At 38.1% G+C, this 24,307-nt stretch overlaps 2 long non-coding RNA genes across 2 annotated transcripts in view; one reads left to right on the forward strand and one right to left on the reverse strand.

The window, feature by feature from the left end:
- Window positions 1–24,307, reverse strand: part of LOC148754876 (uncharacterized) — a 493,335-nt gene that overhangs the window by 437,760 nt on the left and 31,268 nt on the right. The window contains exon 2 of the long non-coding RNA XR_016019765.1: window positions 1,334–1,554. This is a non-coding gene — a long non-coding RNA (uncharacterized LOC148754876). The remainder of the gene's footprint in view (window positions 1–1,333; window positions 1,555–24,307) is intronic.
- Window positions 19,140–22,243, forward strand: LOC141567638 (uncharacterized). The gene is made up of 2 exons (XR_012490496.2): window positions 19,140–21,709; window positions 21,935–22,243. It is a non-coding gene; the product is annotated as an uncharacterized LOC141567638 (long non-coding RNA).

The following is a 24,307-nucleotide window of genomic DNA, read 5'->3' on the forward strand; positions in this document are numbered from 1 at the left end:
ACTTCCCAATTGAATATAATGCTTGCCTGCTTTTAGCCTACCACAATTATTAGCAAAAACATGTTCAAGAAATGGCTGTGTGACTACTCCACATTTCCCATACACTCCAAATCATGATTTGTCTCAAAATGTTTATGTCGAACTACTGTGTAGCCCCGAACCAAAAGTGTAACCCTGGGGAGATTTTCAGAATTCCTCATGGAACCTTCCCATTATTATGATAGCAGACGATGGGAATGGTAACGAGTGCTGCGCAAGGGTGAGAAAAGGAAATAATGCTGTTTTATTCCACAGGAATTTTAGATAAAATCTATTTTGACCGAAATTAAAATGAGCCTGGTGATTTTTTTAATTAAAAAAACTCCATACCTTTGAACCTGCCAACTAGCAGCTGCACTTGGCTGGCGCTGAGTTCCTAAACTAAACTGTAGAAAAACAACTCCTCCTGGGTCTAATCACCTTCAGGGAGCCTTCATATAAACCTAGTTTGTGAGGCCAGCATAGGTCAGGTTTTTTAAGAGCCTCTGAAGAAGAGTCTTAGTTTTGCTCCTGAGCTGCAATGCACACGTGGATTTAACAGAGAGGATTTTCCCAGCGGGTTTTGCCTAATCTATCGCGGATTTTCATCTGTTACTAAGTTTCCATTACCTTTCGTCAGACGTTTTCTCCAATATCCCGCTGCTTCTTTTTAATCATCTAAGAAGCAACATTGATGTGACAAGCTCCAGAATAAGACACTTGAAAAACGCAGGGAAATGCTGCCCACCTCATTATCCACTACTTAGAATCGGAAAGAAGAGATCGGTCTCTTTTTAGAAGACTCTTAATAAAGTATAAAATAATTTTACAAAGCCTTCAGCATTTCATACATGAAATAAAGGAAATTGTCCAGTGCTATTCAAAAGAAAAACAAAATACCTCATTTCCTACTATCTGAAATCTACATCAGAATATATCCTCGATTTTGCATCTCAAGCAGTGTTCGATTGTCTGACAGCAATGAGAGAGGCTTGTGTCTGCATGAATGCTAGTATTAAAATATCTCTCCCTCTTGGATACCTTGTCTTTTTTTTCCCCTTTCCCATACATAGCAGTGTCTTTGCCTAAATCAGTATGTGAGCATCAAGGAGTAGCCTCTATGTAGCGTCTAAGTCGCTAGCGGGCCCGTGAATAGGCTGTGAACTGCCTCTTAACGCCTGCCTGCCTGCCTGCCTGCTTGTGGCTAAATCTCATAGAGCAAAATTGCAGGCTTTCTCGCATTCAAAACCACACCATCATTGCCCGTATTTGGTGATTCCATTACGGTAACTGTTTGAAGGAGCACCACACTTACAGCATTTCGGAGCAAACCTTATGGAAGCTGCTCCACATGGGTCGCACGGATCTCTCCGGCCATTCTTAGAAACGCCCAGCGGTTCCCAGCTCTGCGCCCAGCGGAGGCGATGCGCAGCAGTGGACCTGGGCGCCATCTAGTGGATTCTCCCGAGCTGGAGGCGTCTTCAAGAGATTGTGGGGGTCACAGAAAAGATTCTGGGAGCAATCCTTACAGCCAACCTATAAAATATGATTTTCTTCAAACTGCAGTCAAAGCTGTGGGGAAAGAGACTTATCTAATGACAAAGGAAAAGAGGAATGAATATATATATATATATACTCAAAATATATATACTCAAAAGACGCTCTTTTAGGAATTTCACAACTGGGGTTTCAATACGAATTTTAAGATTTTGAAATGTCAAAGTGCTTCATTATTTATATATTTAGTACGAGAAGGAAAATATGAAGAGCTTATTTTGCCAAAACATTACCACTTTCCTATAATCTGCCTGGATACTGTACAGTTACATTTTACCTTAAGGGTTTATAATTCTGTAAACCAACCCAAATAAAATTGAATCCTTGTTTTTCCTACCATCTAATAAATACATGAATCTTAGGGATGCCGCTCACACACTATTCCGCCAACTAGTCCTCTCTTCTTCACCCCACGCCACCCGTTCTTAACATCTCCAAAAGAGCTCTTACTCCTTCCCCACTGCATTCTGTGCACAACACATTTTGGGGATGAAAGGACTTCAACTTTCTTCTTGGCAAAGTTGTGTCTATTACTCCGTTTACGATCAAATTCAAATTACAACTCCTGGAATGTTGTATCCCTGACCGATCGATCCACAGTCACTTCCTACTTTGTTTCCGAACATGTCTTATTATTTAATGCTGCCACCTGTCTATGATCTCCTAATTGCTCATCTCCACAAATACTATTTCTGTATAATCCTCAGCTTCTGCTGCAGGAGGGAAGACTATTAAATATTGAATAAATAGCTATGACATGAGTAGATGACTGTCTCTGTCAAGCTCCGTTAATGAATACTCCAGTTATTCTGCCCTTTTGATGGGCTAAATATATCAACAATAACTAACATTTATTGAGCTTTTACAAAGCAGGCCCTGCTTTAAGTATTTATACATTTTCTTATTGGATGCTCAAACAGCCCTATAAAATAAGTACTTCTATTATTTTTATGGTTCGTGAAAGCTGAATCTGAAAGGTTAAGAAATTCACCCAGCTGACACAGGTCATACGAGGCAGAGTTAGAACCTGATCTCAGAGCCTATATGCTGTACCACGAAGTCTATCTTCTATGTTGTTATTAAAGAGATGACACATTATGATCTTATTACTGGTTGTGTTATATTTCAATGATTCACTTTACAAAAATCAAAGTTATTTCATTCCATGCAAAGTCAGTTATTTTACATAGTTGCTAAAATTATTCAAGTTGTTCATATTTTTTACCATGTTTGTTCTTCAAAGAATGAGCTTACTATAATCAAAAGATTTGTACAGAGGAAGGAAAAGAAATTACTTTGCTGATCAAAGGACTGATGTAGGAAAATCTGCAAGCTGGCTGCATGTAGCTCAGACTGCAACAATAAAGTGGAAGAGCTAGGGGAAACGGGAGAGCTGGTAATGACTGTGCCTTTGTTTTTTCAGTTCACCTGACCTCTTTAAACACTGTAATTTCGAAATGCTCCTCACAGTCCTCGGGCTTGGCCTCATGAGTAAGCAAATCAGGAACCCCACCGGAACCACCTGTGGGGGTTCATTTCAAGGGAATTGGAAAGGGCTCCCAACCCTTGAAAATATGCAAAGATGTTTAAAATTGCATTTTTAGAGCTTCTTGACTTTGACTTAATTGGAAAAGGGACAACATTGGTCATAATTGTTCAAAACTAGCATAAACCCACATATCCCTGAACAATAAAATGGATAAATAACATGGTCAATTCATACAATGAAATATTATTCAGCATTGAAAATGAATGCACTAATGCCACACATAACACAAAATATTATTTTGAACTGAAGAAGCAAAACATAGAAGAATACACATAATTCTATTTACATAAAGTACCCAGAAAGGCAAAATTAAACTCTATTGTTTAGGGATGCATAATTCCGATGGGAAAACTACAGAGAAATGCATTGAAATAATGCGACAAAAGTTGGGCTAGTGTAGTTGCCCCTGAGGGGAGCGAATGGGACAGGGCAATTTCTGGAGGTTTGGCAATGCCCCATCAAACTGGACACTCACATTGTGTTCACTTTTCTTTTTGTATGTTCTATTTCACAATAAAGGTGTACAATAAGTGCATTTAATGGTCATTCAAAAATGTCTCAGGAAACAGAACACATTTAACTTTTTCCATCATTTATGTTTTTGTGAGAATGAATTTATTAGCTCTGTGATTGCAGGAAGAATTGGGAGAAGAGGAGAAAAGAGCAAGAGTGAAGACTAAATTTTAGAAGAGGGTAATGGTTGGATTGTGAGCTCTGGAATCAGACAACCTGGATTTGAACTAGAGGACTGCTGCTTGCCAAATGTGGGCCGTGGGCCGGTGTATAAACCTCTCAAACCCTCCACTCTCCACCTATAAAATGAAGATTAGAGTAGGCCCTTCATCATAGGGTCGTTATGAGGCTTAGAAAACGTACTGGTTTTCATTAATTGCCCAATAAATGTCTTTTTCTTTCCCCGAGATTGGAAGTAGAGGAGGAAATCATCACAAGCAGTAGTAGAACAGGAGAAAGCTCAGAGACTGCACTCTCTGCGTTTCCTTTCGACTCCTCCCTGGCTACTCTGCGGCCCTGCTTTGTGAACCACTCACTTGAGACTCCTCTTGTCACTACACCCAATGAACATCTGTTCTCTGCATCGCTGGACACTGTTGACTGTCCTTCCTCCTTGAAACTTTTCTTCCCTTGGTTTCTTCAAGGCTCTGAGCTGTTCCTTTCTCGCCAAACCCTTTGCCATTGCCCTCCTGGCCTCCAGCAGCCTCCCGACGTGCCCTCTCCAGCGTGGGCCCTCCCCACACTTTAGCCAGAGTGTTTTCCTAACATGTAAACCTCATCATACCTCTTCTCCAGAGCCTTCAGATGAACCTCTATGATCCTGAGCCCTGGAGGAGCTGATCTGTCTGTCTTCAGGCTCATCTATTGCCATGCTAACCGACCCAAGCTCATTTTGGACCTTCTTGCTTTTATGCCAGCTGCTCTCTGCCTGGAACACTCTGCCCTCCCATCCCACCCTTCACTATATGGCCTGCCTCACTTATGAATCTTCAAAACTCAGGACAAACCTCTTTCCCACCCACCACCTACCCCTTCCTAGATTACGTGCCTTCCTTTGTAATCCATACAATCCCTGATTATTCTTGAGCCACTGCACCATTTCTGTGAATGGTCCATGTCCTCATAAGACTGTAAACGCCTTAAAGGTAGGTACTATTTCTTACTTACCTTTGCACACTACCACCCAACACCGTGACCAAGAAACACGTAGTTAAGTGAATTAAAGAATCGGGCAAATAATCAATGCTTCCTTCACAGCTTTACAGGACTACCACTGCCATCTCCTTTACCATAACTCTCTCACCCACTCCTTTTTCTCAAAGGAAAAAGTTATGTATCATATCCTTGTCCTTTAAACTCTGTCTTCTATCATTTCTTGGTCTTGTCATCATTATTATATTTTTTCCACGGCATATTTAACTAATCAAAAGCTTTACAGGGAAATTCAATCTATTTGATCTTGTTCAATTCACTGTGTGTGTAATGGCACCGCCATGGGTTTAAATCCTAGGTCACTCAACGCCAAGTTTGTTTTTTCACCTGTAAAATGAGGGTAAAATACCTAACCCATGGCTTTCTTGTGAGACTAAATAAACTAATATACATAAAGTACTTTGCACATTGCCTAGCACAAATAAGTATGCAATAAATATTATCTATTATTATTAATGTACAATTAAGAGTTGCCTTACAGACTATAATTTGCTAAGCATTCACTACAGTGTTCTGCACTTTTCAAAACTAAGGCTCACCTTGGTTTTAAGATAAAGGCCTCAATAACTCTCTCTGTCTATCTACCTAGAGACAAATTTGATAGATAGATAGATAGATAGATAGATAGATAGATAGATAGATAGATAGATAGAGACATATATATAAATGTTAGTATTTTCACAGTGGAATCTACATCTTTTATTAAGTACATATTAATCATATATGTTATTCATTGGTAAAACATGCTTTAAGTACTTAACATGAAAGTCTAATACCACAAAACTTGACCTTTGCTCTTCTTATTTTCTGCACTTAATATTGCAGTTCGAATAATGTTAAATTTAAAATGATGATTTTGAAGATTGCAGTAAGAACAGGAAAATAGAAGTGAAGGAAAACAGAATTGAATAGATAGAACTATATGAGGACACTTGTATGGCCTTTGTAAATATGACGACAAGATCTTTGGAAGATATTCCTGATCTTTAATTTGTATTATAGGTATATTATATATTGCATCTCGAAAAAGTCACTAATCTAAAAGTGAAAGGTGTGGGTGTGTTTCTTTTATCTACAAAACTTACTTCCCCTCTCCCAATTGTCCCCTGAAAAAGAAGCACCAAATGTGAGCCACTTTATTCAAAAAGGACAATCTCATGACAATAAAATTATTATGATAAGCATTTTCCACACTTTATTCTTCATGTCCAGAATGGCATTGGTAAGATAAGATATTTAAAAAGTCAATAGCACTTAGTTTGAAGTTTAAACTATCGTGTTAAAAAAAAAAGTCATTTCCTTAAACAGGAAATGTATTAATAATGGCCCAAAAGACAGTACAAGTCAATCTATAGAGTACAATGTTTCCCTTCAAAAAGAAAATAATATCCATATCCTCAAAGGGTAGTGATTCTTTAACGTTATTGTTTAAAAAATAAATACAGGAGTGGGGGAAACCTTGGCACCCTTCATCTCTCATTTGCATATATTTTGCTGAGTTCTGATTATGTGATTTGACTAAAGATTTAAGTTGAAACGATCTGAAATTTAAACTTCCAACAATATTCTCTAGTTCTCACCAAATAAGTTATTTTTGCTTTATACATATATTTTTACATCAACATTTGCAAAACTACCATATTTTTGCAATTGATCCATTCTGTTAACCATCATACCCCAGAAAGTTCTGCAAAGAATGACTTATTAAAATACATTTTACAGACTCCTAAAGTTTTTAGATTTATGTGCAAAACAGAAATTTAAGATGGAAACAGTTTGGGCATTGTTTAATTTGTATTTTATTTGCAATTACTTTGGCTTAAATAGTATGTTGAGGATGTGGGGTTCCAAGCAATGTAACTGTACATAGATTCAAAGTCCTGAGGTGTTACAAACAATATATTTTAATTTCCTATTAGCTAAAAACATATAACTGTATATTCTGTTTCAATTCACTGCCTAACTCATTTCACCAAAAGGTCTGATTTTCCCATTCTTACCTGAATAAAATTTCCCCTTTGATTATAAGGCAAAACTTTAGTTTTGGTCTAGCTTAATGGCTGAGGGTGTGTGAGAGTGTGTGTGTGTGTGTGTGTGTGTGTGTGTGTGTGTGTGTGTGTGTGTGTTAAGTTCCTTTTGTGTTGACCAGCTACTGGTCCATTAAAGGCATTGTCAAATCCATCCTTAAATACAATAAACTAGATTGTGTCTGTCTACTTCATAAAATGCATCAAAACCCATCAGAATTAATGAGTTTGGGTCAAATATTCCAAATTCTTTTTCCAAATTAGCTAACAAACAGATTTCCTGGAGCCAATGGATACTAGAATAGAGACCGTCTCAATGGATTGAGTCAGTTCATAGAGTCAGCATGTTTGTGAACAAATGGCTATATGAAGATTGTGAACCCAATGGAAGCCCCTTATTTTCAAGCCTCAGGATATAAGTTGGTCTCTGGAAATAAACAGTTCTTTATTTGCAAAAACTAACTTTCTAAAATGGGACACTCCCAAGTCTGCAAAACTGCTGCTTTCCTTTTGAATCAGCATCCTTATGATCCGGGATGTAGATTGCTTTTTACTAAAAACTGGTTTGAGGAGTGGTTTAGAAATACTTATTCTTTGCTCACTTGATAATGAATTCTGGCTGGTTAACAGAAACAGCAAAGATGGAATTTTATTTTTCTATAAAGCTAGAGCTTGCATAAATACGTCCACAAGAAAAGGCAGATTTTTTATGTGAATTACCTAAAAATGTTTTAACCAAAAGCCAAGCAAGAGAAAATGTGGTAACATCAAATCCATCTACCTAATAGACTTGGGTTCAATGGGGTGTGGGGGGGGAATCACTCTATTAAGTTGATTTAGTAAAAGCTAAGAAATATGTCCCTGACCATAGCGGACCCACACTCTTCCACTGTTTCTTGAACTGACTCATGGGCAAAGATGCCTGTTACTTTGGTGAGAAGCGAGGAGGATTTAAGGAATCCAGAAGTTCCTCATCTATTCAAAAAACAAACCAAAAAAAAAAAAAAAAAGCATTTTTTTTCTGCTGTCCCAAAATATCGTCCTTACTAATGTGTGAGATTTCACCCTTCTATTAAAGTCAATAAAAGAACAAGTCTATATATTCCCTGGGGACAGAGGTCGTGCCCGTCTCACAGTCCGATCCCCAGGACAAGCTCAGTGCCTGGCACACAGGCTGATCCACAAATATCTGTTGAATGAACACATTTCCTGACATTTTTATGTAAAGGAGGATTTTTAAATGTTGTCTGTTCCTTTTTTCTCTCATCAAATCTCTTTCCAGTCCATAAATGCTAGAACTTAAAGCACTGAAAAGCTAAGAAAGGCGAAACTTTGGGTTGAATAAAGTGTATTTATTCTTTTGGAATAATGGAGATGAGGGCAAATTTCTGACTTGTGACCATATTTTAGCCAACCTGGCTACAAGCTACTAAACGAAGAGGAGAGAATAAATAATCTCTTCTAATACATGAATTTGGTTACTTAATAATGGAGTACATTCTTTATCATCAAAATTTTGTGACCCAAAAACCAGTGGGTGGTAGTGTGTCCTTGTCTTTGTAAGTCCCTATAAATCCTAATTCTAACCTTATTTAACTGAGCAGATGGGTTAACCAACAAAAAATAATTGCAACAACTAGATTTTTACTATCCCTCCCTATCATCAGATTTCACAGTAATAATATTTATTATTGGGATGGAGCATTAATACACTACAGGAGGACAAATAACTGATGCTGAGACATTTTAATCTGTATGAAAATCTTACATAAATAAAGTTTTTTTGCCCCAGGAGCCTGTGGGCCTGTGTTAATTTGCAGTTTGTAACCTAAAGTCTGAATGAGGCATTGGAATAAGTTAAATGGAGAGCTGTGTACTGTAGTATTATGCCAACTATTAGAGTACCTTTTAAAGAGGGGAAAAATGTATGGCAGATTTCATTTCAACACTTGAAAGAAAAAGCAGTAGGGTTATGTTATATTTAGGAAGAAAAACTGTTTAAGTCACATCTTTGTTAACAATTTGGAAGCATCCATTGTATTACTTCTGTAATGTTATTGAGCTAGTTTTATTAAGGCAAATTTATAGCAATGTTAGAAATTAATACCACTCCTATTTCCTCCACTGCCTGACTTTATTGAATGCCAAGGGGCATATTAATCAGTAAAGCCAAGTAGTGCATGAAATAAAAGTATAAATTAACCTGTAACATGAATGTAAAAGGGGCTTAATAAAATAGAAATAAATAACACTTTAATAATAATCAACCTGCCCTGTCGGAGCCAAGCAAAAATTGTGATAATGCCAAAGACGGGGTCTAAAGAGCCTACATATTTATATAAAGTTAGATGGAAGCGAGCACTGACGTGGAAGTCACAGGTGACAATTACGGCCACATAAGCTAGGTGTGTTGCTTGAATGGTGGTACTATTGGTTCAACAGATAAACACATTTGCTGCATTAAAAGAGTTTGAACACTGAGCAGCTAAACTTTCTGTCAATTGGTTTACACGAAAATAGTTGTCTTATTAGGCTGCCCCCCCCATATATTGATACTTTTTAAAGTATATTATATGGTTTTTAAATTTATTGATGTACACTGCATTTTCTTCAAAATGTTTTTAAACATTGGATTTTAATTAAATTTTTAAAATCTTCTCTGTAATTAGGCCTCTCTTTTTTCATGTTATTAAACCTGTTCTCTTTCTTTCTGGATCAAGTAAAATGCAGTATTAATATCTATTAATATGGTATGTCTATAAATCATGAGTATTTTTTAGAAAAAGAGAGACATTACTGAACCACATTTATATATAAATGGATGACACTGTAATTTATTTCCCTCCAAAAACTGTTTCCTATGAGTGTATAATGGAATCAACTATGGTAGCCAGTGTAAGACACCTACAAAATGAAAGTGAAAGCTTATTTATTTATTTTATTTATTTTATCTTTTTAGTCAAAGCGTATTTAAAACAAGTAGCCATAGAATGACATCCTCAGCTCTTCACAGAAAAACTGAAACAGCCATAAACTTCAGTCTAATCTACAAAGCTACACTTACGTACGCGTATGCAATCAAAAGAAGACTAAGGGGCAGAGAGAGGGGCTTGTAATACCTGTTATTTTTATACATATCCGTTAACCTCACCAAGTTGATGGAAGAACAAAATAATATGCTAGCATTTGGAATAATAAAATATGCTCCCCAAATACAAGATATCATTATTAATATTCATGGAAAGAAAGTACCCACATGGTGCTATACTCGGGCTTTTTCTCCTGGATTTTCGCATTGACTGTATTAATCAAGGAAGATGATATAAAAACACTTTAAATCATATTCTAAAATTATGTGAACAGTGACTTTAAATTATAAGTTCCTTATTTTGCTTTCTAATGCTGATGCTAAATCAATTTGATTAAATCTTCAAGGATCCTGTTCCTTGTCACCAAATCAATCTCCCTGGAATATTATTCCTATTATGTTTCCCTCTGAAACTCTCCCTGACTTCTTCTGTCCCCAGAATAAAGCCCCAACTGCTTAACTGCACATCAGAACTTCACAGATAGCCCCGCACTCCCCTGCAGGTACCCAAGATTACTATGTTCTGGTCTAACTGGGCCCTTTCCAGCCCCGCCCCTTTGTGTATGATCTTCTTTCTGCCTGAAAAATCTTTCTCACCACAACTACAAACTCCAGCCGACCACTGTCCCCTTAAAGTTCTTTCCAATCTTCAAGTTTCTGATCAAATGCTATTCCTCCCCTAAAGTTTTCTGATCACTCTGAGATTGCATTTTTTTTATTTCAACATGGAGGGAACCAGAAATGTAGATCCATAGAATTGTTGATCCATCACAGAATTTTAAGTCTTATACTATTTTGGAAATAAATAAATCAATAAAATTCTTTCTTAATTTTTAAAAAATTGTATATTTCATACCAATATTCAATGTCCTTAGCAATGTAAAGTTGATGCTTTGTTTTACACTATTTATTATGAAATTCAAAACTTATTCAGTAGAAATTGTTTAAATTTACAAAACCCTTCTCAACATAATTATGAAACCTCTCATTGTGAGGTGACTTTTTGGATGTTATGGACAAAATCACCGATGCAGGTATGTATCACTTGAGAGTTCCTTCCCCTCCAGTAGAGCAGAGTAATCTAGGATGGGCTACAATATATAAAATGTATGCCAAGAGACATTACAAAGGCTTATTTAGAGAGCAAAATGTCATTCAGATATTCTGAATTATTTTACGGTAGTGAAAACCTACTGACCCAAAGACCTCATCAAGCATAAGAACACAATATTTAAGGCCACTGGGCTTTTGCATTTTATTAACCTCAAAATTGAAAATTATGTCTGGGTCACATTAGAACACCCAGTGATTGTGGTGGGATCTCCCCTCACTATCACCATCTCAAAACTATGTCAGATGGTATATTTTACCTTCTATATTTTGTTTCAAAAAAAAAAAGTTGTAAAGTGCCAGAGAACAGCCACAGATTTTAGCTGATTCCTTTTTTGTGTGAAATAAAATTCTGAATAGGTTTTCCCCTGGATTTAAACACAGAGAAAAAACTCTTAACTGCCAAGTTCTTGCCTATCAATTATTCTTAGTGGTATCCTAACAACTTTATGTAATTAAAGAATAAAGACTGTCCCTCTTTGACTTAAAATTGTAGTAGCCTACCACATGGTGATTATCAGTATTCTATCTACGTTATAAATGTGCATAGATTGTAAACATCTTTGTGATAAATGTAAAATAACTATAATAATTATTATATTAATAATCCAGCCAGAGAAACTGCGGAGCATAAAACAATATGGGCGCCCCCTGCTGTTTCCACTGCTAAACTTAACTAACATTTCCGGTTGCCAGGGCTCGGTGCCCTGATTTTAAGTCTAATTCATAAACAAAGGGTAAACAAAAACAAAACAAAATTAAAATGCCATTATGTCAATAAATCAGTGGGTCAAGGGGAGGAGGAGAAATGAGATTGTCAGCGCAGTTAGTGTAATAAGTAGGCATGTATATGAACATGAGCGTTGTCTGGAATTCCAAAAGCCACGCGAATGAGCTTCTGGGGAGCATGAAGTCTGTCCTTCCACTGCATTTAGATGAAGAACTTTTGCAAGTCTGACTTGCTGTGGAACTTTGTCAAATTTGAAAATTATGTAATGCCTATTAGCATCTTGGACACAGTGCCGCCATCTCAAATCTCTGCAAGTGCGACAAGCAGACCAGCCCAAGCCCAACAGGGCCCACTAAGGAGATTATTTTGGAGAAACCATAATGACATTGAACAGGAGGCTAGCTTAACGTCTTGTCCAAGTGAGATCCCAGGCCTCCTCCGTGATGGCTGCTTGGAGTTCTGTAGGCTAATGAGGGGAACCATCTGTAGTACTTTGCTGGCAGATGTGCCCCCCTCATACTGTGCCAACATCTCCTAATGGGGAAATCTGTAGAGGACTCCAGTATCACTCCATGAGGGAAAATTGTGCTATATACCAACCGCGTAATCTAGAGGCCAAACAAATATTTAATTATTTGTATAGATGCACTTTAGTATGCCTTTTTTTTTCAAATATGAATATCAGAAAGATGTGTGTGTGTATTTATTTGAAAGTTTGCTTTTATGTTGTCACATTCAGAAACACCCACAAGTACAAATGATACCCTATGTTTCTTTTGTAAAAATTTTATAGACTATTTCAAATGGAAGAAACATCCAAATTGAGTGAACCAGTTATTTGCCGATACCACTATTTCAAAGTCATCAGAAAAATCTCCAAAAATATATATACACACTCAGGTATGTTTTCCTTTCTTTAAATGTGTTCATTTTGCAGTATAGAGCTAATTTCTAATTTTATAATATCAAAAAGTAATAAGAAATTAAACTCAAATGATAAATCTTAAAATCTTTATGAGTAAATTTCAAATTATGATGGAATGACATTTCAAAGCATTTATTTGGCAGCATATGGGAAATTACATAAGGATTATGGTAGGCATCAAAATATTTTAAGGCATTCATTAAACAGTTTTAAAGATAGACCTAATCACAAACTCAGCATTTAAAATAAGTACTTACATGCTACAAAGCCGTTTTAAAAAAGCATAAATTATTTTATCTTGCTGTAATTATCAAAATTTTATAGCAATTCAACTCTATCATTCAATTCCATTTCAATTAATCTACTGTCATTGAAAGAGCCTTGTTAAAAATTTTCTTTTCCCAAAAATAATAACTAATAATAATAATAATAATAATAATACTCCTTTTCAGGTCCAGATTTGAAACTGTTATTCAGTTATATAGGCTCAGCTTCCATCTCAAATGAGAAATAAAAGAGACACAGAGGAGACCAGATAAACTGAAGATTTAAAGATATTCAACCACGGCCTTATAATATACCAAAGTTACAAGATGCTTAAAACCAAAGAGAAAATGTCCACAGTTTAAATTGGTTGGTAATAAGGTCAGATGAATTTTTAATGTGAAATGTGCAGCTTTTAGCAAAAGTGTAAAATACATTTAAAATAGTATTACAGTTTATGTAAATCTCACACAACAGCCCCATGACCAGCTCTTTTAACATCTAATAGAGAAGATTTTAAATGTATTTAAAATGTAACTCTGTTACAGCAGAGTAACATAAAGTAGACTGCCAGGTAAGACTAACAATGCTTCCTGCCTGAAACCTCCTCTTAAATTAGATCTGCTTTCCAAAAATATTATTACAAGAAATTTCAGTTCAGATCATCCTTTTCCTCTGTAAGTAACACAGATATAGATACACGAATGACATTTAAAAAGTTCTTCTTTACAAACTTCAGCTTGTTTTCATAATAAATTCCACCTTGAATATTAGTACCAATAATTGATTTTAGCAATAAGTAATAGAGTTATAAACAGCTCTCACTATTTAATGAAAGAAATATCTCAGCTTCTGATTTTATTTATTAGCATTTGAAGTGCCTCCATTACCCTAGTAAGATCAGTTATGGCTTAATTAAACGAGAAAAATGGCCTGCCAGAGATTCTTTGTTCTTAAAATAAATACCGTATGTTTTCAGTTTTCCTGTAAATTATCATAACCTATTTCAATTGAGGATTGGGTTCCAGGCCTAAATTTACTTGATACCTCCCAAATAAGGGGTTTTTTGCCTGGATTTTTTTTCATTGTGTACCAGCTACAAATATTGTCTTAAGAGGTTTCTGCTTTATGAACCATGTGAGAGTTATTCATCTTAGAGTTGTACTAGTAGTGAGAAGATAGCAGAGGCAGTTCACAGCAGAAATATTTCCTACTTAAAAATGAACACAAATGTAGACTTACAACATATCTGTTTTCAGTGCTGTATTTGTGGTGAGGTTCCATAGTTATTACATGTCCTAAGTATACATTCGAATATATCTATAAATGAAGAACAAAAAGCTAAACATCCCCTGGCAAAAGATTGAGCTGCTCCATCAACATGGCAGAAATATTTCAAATAAATGATCTCTTCTCAAATGCTTTGGAAGAACGATTGCATTTGTCTGGCCTTTCCTCTCCACGCCCCTGCCCACCATTTTTCTCTACTTTCATCTATAATCCTGTCTGCCCCTCTCTGGTCACACTGCAATGATCCCCTATTATATTAATGGGGGGGGGGGAATGGGGAAGTATGAGGGCTAAGGGGAGGCAACAAGATGACAGATGTCTTCTCTGATTTGAGAACGACACCGCGACTCCCACCTCCTACCACTAGCTGGCGCCAGAGCTCTAAAGATGCAGTGATATATGGCGTCTTAGCTTGCTAATTAACAAAGCTGTTTTCAAACTGACCGTCGTTATTCCACGGAGGAAAACATGAAAAAATTTAATATTGAAAATGTAGTAAAGCAGCAGCAGTATTTGCCACTCCGATTGAAATACCTCCATTTTATGCCTCCAAGCTTTTGTCTTCAAAAAAAGAGAAAGAAGTGCAACATTAAAGAATTCGTGAAGCTTTTTTTCTTATCCAAATAATAAACCAATGGGGAGTCTTTTTTTCCTCCACAAACTATTTACTATACATATAAAACGGTAAAAATTTGCGGTTATATAATGCTCTGTTAACCTGAATAAAGTACCTTTTTTATTATGCCTTTAGTCTAAGACAGAAATGTCCGACACATCAGGGTCACACAGGGAAAGCGACTTTACTGCTTTAGCTCCTAATTCACTCTTACGCCCTCTTTCCTTGTAACGAGCTTCAGCTTTCCACTCTTGGCATATACGCTCCAAAACACCAGCTTTTTCTCGTCCTGCCCTTGCCTTTTTTGTACAAGCAGAACATTGACCTTCCAGACACTTCCATGGCTGCAGATCTGTGGGGAGGAGCTGGCCAGGCATCTAAATGCACGTAATTGCTCATTTTAGGGAAAGATGGCCTTTAGACAAAGAGCAGGAAACTGTTTGGTTCACGACATAAATTATCATCAAGTAAGATATGCTGAGATTTAGATCTGGATACAACAAAATCATCAGCGAAAAATTCAAAGTACATGCTGCCATGGAAAATAATTTTTTCATTTGGGAAAATTTCATGTATGTAGCACATTGTTACAATTAGAAAAATGACAGACACGGATTATTTTGACAAGAGAAGGTGAATTCAGACAAAATCACAGTAAAATACCATAATTTTAAAAAGAAATACTTTATAGTTTGAGTTGTGAACGTTGTAAATGGCTGACAATACTCATTCGAATCACGTGGCTTATTACCCAAACCTGCCCCTCATTTCCGAGGGACAGTTGGGGTGGTATGCTTGGGGGAAGAGTGGAAGGGGAGGAACTGATTTCCCTGAACTTTCCTCTGGCTTTCACAGGCAGAAAAATTTGAAGCTTTCCTTCCCTTACCCTTACCCTAATGCCTCAAAGAAAAGAATGCGAAGCTTTATCTTGGGGGAACTTGCTTTACCCTGCATTACAATGAGAGAAACATGTTTTCTGTACAAGCTAGTCTCTCTATGAGCCAAATGTATACATGTGGTGCCTCTCAGAGCTGCAGTTCTAAATCTTTACTGAGCTGGGTTTTTCCTTAGGATAAGGGAATCATTGTCCTTTAGGTCTCCAAATAAGTTCCCAGAAATGAACCAGGAAGTGTGGTCTGTCATACCAATTGATGTTTGTTTTGATGCCTCTTTGATTTTCCAGTTGAAATCTTTATGAACTCTTCTCTAATGACACCTGGGTGACTTTGATGTAGGAGGGAACATTCAGGAGGTGAAAATGAAATTTGAGGGACGCATCAAAATTTGTGCCTAGCAAGCAGAACACAGGGGAGGTGCTCAGTGTGCCTGCGGTGTAAGGGGGGGTCAGATTTAATCCTTTGCCATCAGTCGTAATTTTGCTGGGCCTTTCCGAGACATAATGACAAGGGAACTACATTAACCACAATTTGGAATGCCCTGATCTTCATGCTTACTACAGTTATCTTTTGTTACTTACTGGCCTTGACCTAATAGATGGACTGCATCAGTTGCTACTAAAACGAGCAGGTCCGTCTCCAAAGCCTGGTGCAGGCCTGAGTCCTATGCAGTTTAATTCATATTCTACTCAACATGCCCGTTTTATTTGCAGTGGAAATTGCTCATTTAATTGCACTGTAAGTTTTATGGGGTATGCCCCAGGCTGCATTCTTTATGCTAGGCATTTCAGTATTTATGGGCAGAGCTATACCCAAAACTTCGAACATAAAGTAAAACCAGCAAAATATGCTCTCCTCTGGTTCCATAAATACTTTTCACCAGTTTCATTATTTTTTTCCAATGAAATTAAATGAGTGTGTTAAACCTATAACACAGACAAAGTCTATAACAGAGACTATTGCTTGGTGTCTCCAGAGCTGCTTTTGTCCTTCATATTCATATCTGATACAGCTCTGCTTTCCTGCTTAAGAATGTAACTGTGAAAGAGCAAGCATGGTCCATTCTGTGTACAGGCTACCTTTCCAGTAATAAAAAAGACTTCTACAGAATTTTTACCCATGAGACTAACCTGATTTAAAAAAAAAAAAAATTTTAATGAACTGTGCCTGCTTCTACCATGTTTCCCTGAAAACAAGACCTAGCCGGACAATCAGCTCTAATGCATCTTTTGGAGCAAAAATTAACATAAGACCTGGCATTATATTATATTATATTAGACCTGGTCTTATAGTAAAATAAGACCGAGTCTTATATTAATTTTTGCTCCAAAAGACGCATTAGAGCTGATTGTCCGGCTAGGTATTATTTTTGGGGAAACACGGAAGGTGACACCCACGCACAGTAAATAAACACTGTGGATTACAGATCTAATGCACGTGTTGCAGAATAGAGCTGGTCTACTGTAATAAACATCTATGTCAGCGTTCTGCTGCAATGGATGCTGTGTTTGGGGTCAGGAGCAGACACCTGATTTTACCTGAATCAGGTCAGAATACATTCCTAAACTGCTCAGATGCTAATGAGGTGTTCCTGTGTTTTATTAAACCTATGACTGCTGTTAAGCCATATGAAATATATAAATACATGTTTCCAGGGCATTCTAGAGATTTAGACAATTGTCTCCAACGTATGAGATCTTTAGGATTCAAGGTGACTGCAAATGAGATTGGGGTGGGGGGTGGGGAGGAGTCAGGAAGTTTTAAGAAAGGTGTGGCTTCTTCTTTCCCCAAAAAGTCCTGGCAGAAAATGACCCCTGTAAATCCTGCAGAGTATCAGGAAGACACTCAGCAGCAACCTCTCACGTGGGACTTGGTTTGAACCTACTGATCACAGCATTGACGTGAGTATCCCTATATTGTTCGGGATTCTGTGAAGCTGCAAGAAGCTGAAAACCCAAAATAACAGTGGCTTCAAGAAGACAGACATTGTAGTAGTTGTTATAATAGGATGGTTCACATATTCCGGTCCTCCCTTTAGGGCACGTGGTAGAACTGTACTTCCCTATGAGCTTTGAGATGAGGCACGGTGATGTGACTTGCATATGTCCCCAACAAAGTGAAAAGTGTGTCGTTTTCAGTGGGAGGTTTAAGAGTATGCAATGCACTACATTCCCTTTGCCTGTCTGCGAAGTAATAGAAGCAGTGGCTGAGATGGAATGCTTCAGCCTGGGTCTCTGGGTCCCAGCAGAGTCCCCCTGCTGACCAACATTGGACAAGTGGTGAGATCAAGAAATAAACTTTCATTGTGTTAAGCCACAGATTAAATCTCTTTCTCACATAAAAGTGTGGGTGGGAAGGCAAGCACTGATATAGTGAGCCGTGGTATTAGGAACCCACACTCTTCTGAATGGCTGTTCAGGTGTGCATGGCCTTGTGCTCATGTTTTAGGATCCCCAGCAGCAAGAAGCAGGAAGCTCCCAGAAGTGGTCTCCCTTCCACAGAGATCCCCCTGGGCAGGACCTGGTCACATGACCACACCTAGAGCTGCAAGGGCAGAGGAATGGATGAAGACTGCCTGAGACTCAGCCAAACAGCTGCAGGCTGTTTCACTACATAAGGAGAGAGGGTGCTGCCACTCTGCTCTGAACTCTCAAAAACTCCTTTGTAAATGGAGGCTGGTGATAAGACCACTCCCCCTCCATCGCCACCACCACCACCACATTTTATAAAAATGCAGAAGTAACTAGAATATTGATCAATGTGGATGATGAGAGATTGAGGCCACCTGAATTTATTTTGTTGTTGGGGAGGGTCTTTTTTTCTTCCCCGACATCTCTGTTGGTGGGAGATTCTGAGACAACAGTCATTATAGCCTTCAACAAGATTTGACATGACACTATTTGTATTAATTCCATGCACTTGCTCATCTGGCTGCTTTTAAAGAACCACCACAAAAATCAAATTTATATTATCTGCTGTAATATTTCCTTAATAGTCCCAGAAATATAAGATACAAGGATGGTGAGTTGAGTTGCATATTCATGGTTTCTTGCAAAGACCATCACTAAAGAAAAATCGATCAACGTGATCACTTCTAGCTTTGGGGAGTTGTTTTCCCATTGTGTCTGAGCTGAAGATGGCAGCAGGAATTCGTGCTGCTGCCATCTTTAAAGGTACACAGCACAATTGATCCACTTCCCAAGACAGTTGTTGAGTAAGCTTGGTGAAACTGGTCACAGTAGAATTGTCACTGCAAAAAGAGCCTTGTTCTATTAACAATGTACTCAGTTCAACACAAGTGAAAAGCTTTTTTGTTTCGGTTTCACACCTAAGTTCATTTTTGGTCACCATTCCTTGTATAGAATATTTTTTTCATTTTTTTAATTGTCAAAAATATTTCTTAAGCATTTTTGATGACTACTACACCAAGGCCAGAGGGAACGAGACCAACAGAGTATTTATGGTCCCAGATGTGGGGAGAAGAAAGGCAGACGAGTGGGTGTACAGCAATTTTTGTACCAAATTTACCATCAAAATATAAATCAAAAAAGGACCTGAGGAAGGCAGCGGCACAATGTTACACTCTTCTTTCATTCTCCTTTCTTTGAATCTGCTTCTTTTCCTGCTTCCTTACTTTATTTAGTTTACATAATGGAACATTTATTGTCCTTTGGTGGGATTCTAGCATGCCTGGAAATGTTTGTCAAACTGGTAGGGCAGGCCTAGCAGAGAAGCCTGAGGGGCCAGAGGCAATGGATTCAAACTGAGTCTGCTACTTACATTCAAACACATCCAGACAAGTCTAGCAAATTAGTAGGGGGTAAAAGAAGGGATATGTGTAAGATGCAGAAAAGTCTCCCAACAAAAGAACTCATTCTCAGGGAAGAGGAAGAGCCTGTTTGCATGACGCCAGGACTGATTTATTTTCCCCTCTCAAAATAATTTTTTTTAATACAACATTTTGTTAGTTTTAAGTGTATAACAAAATGATTCTATATTTGTTTTTATTGTGAAATGATCACCATAATGAGTCTAGTTAACATCCCTCACTGTACATAGTTACAGAATTTTTTTCTTGTGATGAAAACTTTTAAGATTTACTCTCATATGGTGTCAGATGGGTACAAGATTTATCAGAATGACCACTGTGTGAGTTATATAAATGTCTAATTATTATGTCGTACATCTGAAACTAATATAATACTGTATGTCAACTGTAACTGAAAAATTTTTAACAATTAAAGGTTTACTCTCTTAACAATTTTCAAATATACAGTACAGTATTATAAACTATAGTCACCATGCTGTACATTACATCCCCATGACTTACGTATTTTATAACTGGAAGTTTGTATATTTTGACTCCCTTTACCCATTTTGTCCAATCCCCACTTCCAGCTACTGGCAACCAGCAATAATTCTAATCTTCTGTGGATCAGTACAATTTTAGTATATGTGCTGACAAAGCAAACACTCAAAATAATTCTTATGATTATTTTTCAGCCTAGGAAATCGACACACACGGTCAAATTCATATACCTAATGGAATCACCACTGCTAGCGGCTAAAGCAGGATTTGCTATCAGGTCAAAAAACAAGCATGAAGGGTTCCTTTGCACACATTAGGGAAAGATGCCCAGCATCAGAGCCTGGCCAAAGGAGACACTAGGGCACGTAATTGCACTTCAAAACTAGACAGACATACATGGAGGCCCTGACTGGAATGAAGTTCGTGCTATTAAACCAAGGGGCCCAAAAGTACCCAACTCCTGCACCAGCCTAGCCACCTCTCCTCCCCATGGGTCCTGGGAAAGATATTTAGAGGCAACGGGAAATGGGAAATCAAAAAACCATACTCCTAAAATCCCAACACAGAGCTCTCTAGTTAATAGGCTAAACACATGGTTTAGGCTTAACTCAAAATGAGTTCTCTCTCTCTCCTTAAGCCTAACTGGCGTCCTGGCATCTTCCATTCCTCAAGCCAGCTAGCCTCATGGGATAAGAGACCAAAGGAAAATGACCTGATATCTGACCAAATAATGACCTGAAATCTGACCTAACAAAGCCTGAGAAAGGAATGGCGAGAGGAACTGGGGCAGAGATCTGGGGAGAGTGATCTACTGCTTAAACCACCAACACTTTATGATACCTCGGTTGACCCTAATAGTCTCAAAGTGCAATTTTAAGAAGCCACTACATACAGCAAGCCGGTGAGGAAAAAAGGTAAGGCACCACAAGTAATGTGGAATAAATCAATACAGCATTGCAATATCATGACCTAGAAGGAACAAACATGTTAATAGGAACTTAAAGAAATATTAACACTGCTCCCTGGCACATAAAACATAGAGGAGTGGCATTTTTCTGGAACGCATCCATTTCTGTAATTACTTAACTAACTAATCCAATGAAGCCTAAATTTACTAAACTCCAAGCTCACAACCAAGGGTTTTTCTTTCTTTTGATACATCTTAAAACATTTGAAATACTTTGAACTGCCATTTTATGCAGATTTGTTAGAAAGCTAATGGTAATATAACTGCTTTAGTTTTAGTAAATAATAAAATTAATGCCATCTCAAAAGAAATAGTGACATAAAATAATAAAACGATTCATAGTTCTTCAAATTATAATATTCACTCTGTACTTAACTCGGAAAGGAAGAAAATATCCAACTGAGGCATGATTTTCAAACTTTGCAACCCATAAAACCTTTTTCAAAAGCTATATTTTACATAGACATTCTCTATAAATACAACTAAAATCAGATCTGCTCCAGGGGTTTGCTGGTAAATGTTTAACAAGCGTTCTCCAGGTAAACCTGACTTGGAGGTTCGCTGCTTTCTGCGGTGTAAATGCTCCCACGGTCCGGCCCTGAATGTAGACTTGGGAAGAGATGCACACAATCTGCTCTGTGAGTAGCCCTCCTCTGAAACCTGGGCACCACCCCTAGTGTTCATTCCTCTCACCTTAATGCTCCCAGGGGCACAGTTTGAAAAATTGTAGTAAAATAACTTTGTACAGGGACAAGTTTTGGTGATTATCTCTAAGATTGCAAAATTGCTGATTGCCAATACTTAGAAATCCTGTTTTCCTAGTTGTAGCTTATGATTCAATGATGAACTTTAAAAATACACAGGAATACGGGCCAGCCCGGTGGCTCAGGCGGTTAGAGTTCCATGCTCCTAACTCCGAAGGCTGCCGGTTCGATTCCCACGTGGGCCAGTGGGCTCTCAACCACAAGGTTGCCAGTTCAACTCCTCGAGTCCCGCAAGGGATGGTGGGCTCTGCCCCCTGCAACTAACAACAGCAACTGGGCCTGGAGCTGAGCTGCGCCCTCCACAACTAAGACTGAAAGGACAACTTGAAGCTGAACAGCACCCTCCACAACTAAGATGGAAAGGACAACAACTTGACTTGGGAAAAAGTCCTGGAAGTACACACTGTTCCCCAATAAAGTCCTGTTCCCCTTCCCCAATAAAATCTTTAAAAAAAAAAAATTATTCATTAAAAAAAAAATACACAGGAATTTAGTAACCATCAAAAGACAACTTCCCCCAACTCATTTTAAATAACCATTTGACCATCATCCTATGACATTCCCAATAAATAATACATCATCTTGAATTTAACACGATGTGGAATTCTAAAGAGGGCACACAAATTTTTAAAGTTTTGCTTCTAAAATGATAAAAGTCAGAGCACACAGATATTATCTAACCCCCACTTTCCCTCCCTGTCCTTTTCCTTAACACTTTCTCTCAGATTCTCTCTCATCTCCCTTCCCCACTTCCCGTCCTTCACTCTCTCTCTCCAAAAGTTATGATAAATTTGGAGACATCCAGCCTGGATGAATGAGGAATTTGTACAGAAGTAGAGCAGGTTTCAATCCTTTACCCTCCGAGACTCAGAGTTGAAGGACATGGGCCTTTAGATTTGGGGGAGTCTAGGGAGAAGGCCAGAAGCAAATGACCTTCCTTCTAGTGTTTCTGTCTCAGAAAGCCCAAGAAGTCCAAACAGTCAGCTAGAGTCATGTGAGAGACAAATGCCCAATTAGAGAATGCTTCAGGAAACATGACAGTCACCTATAGATAAAAGAATAAAAAGAGAAATTAATGAGCAATCCCAGCTTTTGCACTTCTTAGCAATACCTATGTTTTCTCCCCTCTTTTTATGTTTGCTGTCTTGTTAGCAAATAACCACTCCATTTTTTTCTACTTTTCATGGCTCTCTCTAGCTACGTTTTATTATTTTTTTTTAATATTGCTGGGTTATGCTATCAGGGGACAAGAAATGAACATTTCCTCATACATGCTAGGAATCCACAGTGAAATACTTACAGGTGTCTCCTCCACAGATCAAGTTAACCAAACAAAAGGAGGAGGCAGGGTCAGGTTCAGTAGATAGGAGCCGGAGACGTCCATTTGCCCCAGACTGCGGCCAGGCTGAGAGGCTGAGCCAGTTCATGTGTCCCATACATATTTATAGAACAATTACTATGGGTGAGACACTTGCTAGGTACGGAGGCTCTGGAAATTTGTTGTTATCCAGGAGCCCAGTTTACCCTCATTTTATTGTTTTTGTTGTTTGGTTTTCTGTGGGGCAGGGAGCTGGGCAGTCTTTTTTCATTCCAGGCAATACTTAATGACTTTGCATACACCCCACAGGGACTTATCTGAGACTCCAAGCACATGTCCACCAGAGTGACTGTTCCCTCTGCCTAGAAGGGAGTAAGAGGTGGTGTCCTGGGAAAGGAAGGGAGGGAAGAGAGGCAGATATGTTGTCTGGATCAGGTTAGGCATATTGAAGACTTGGAGAGAGGGGCTTGTTAAGGGCTGATGACTTCCAGGGGCTCATAGATCTAGAATGTACTAATTTTGAGGAAAAGAGCTCCAGCAAGGAGCAAGGGTAGGAAAGGACAGAAAAGGAACACTTGCTAATAGGAAGCTCGCCACAGGGACGCTGAGCAGAGGATGAACTTTCATAAGCAGAAAACACCACGGAGCAATTCCAACATTGATGTTGTAGCATCCTTCTATGTTTGCATTGGTCACCCATCATTTCGATTATAAAAATAATTCATAATATGTGAAAGGACATGTCTTGCATTATAGGTAGCCGTGTAAATATTTTAATTGCCATTTTGAGGCCCCCAAATATAAAAGTGAGTCAAAAATTGCTTCCCTCCAAAACACAAATTCTGAGTTATCTCTGAGGCTTACTAAACTTGAGGAAACTTCTAAATGTTCTCCTGATGTCTCATTATCTGCACCTTCTGCTCCTTTGCTGCCTGCCTGTCTTCCCTCACTCTTTACCGTTCACTTGCTGAACTCTCTTTTTATAACAATGAACCTGAGGCTCTATTAGATCCCCCTGTTCTTACCACCCTATTTAAAGTTAAACTATCAGTTGGGCTGGGCCCAGGACACAACCATTATTTTTTATACCGCACGGATTAAAGCTGAGCTCCATGCCACTAAGGATTTCCCGAGTCCCATAGAGGACTCCATTG

The sequence above is a fragment of the Rhinolophus sinicus genome, chromosome 17 (assembly GCF_057876585.1).
Source record: "Rhinolophus sinicus isolate RSI-liver-muscle chromosome 17, RSI-T2T, whole genome shotgun sequence".
NCBI lineage: Eukaryota > Metazoa > Chordata > Mammalia > Chiroptera > Rhinolophidae > Rhinolophus > Rhinolophus sinicus.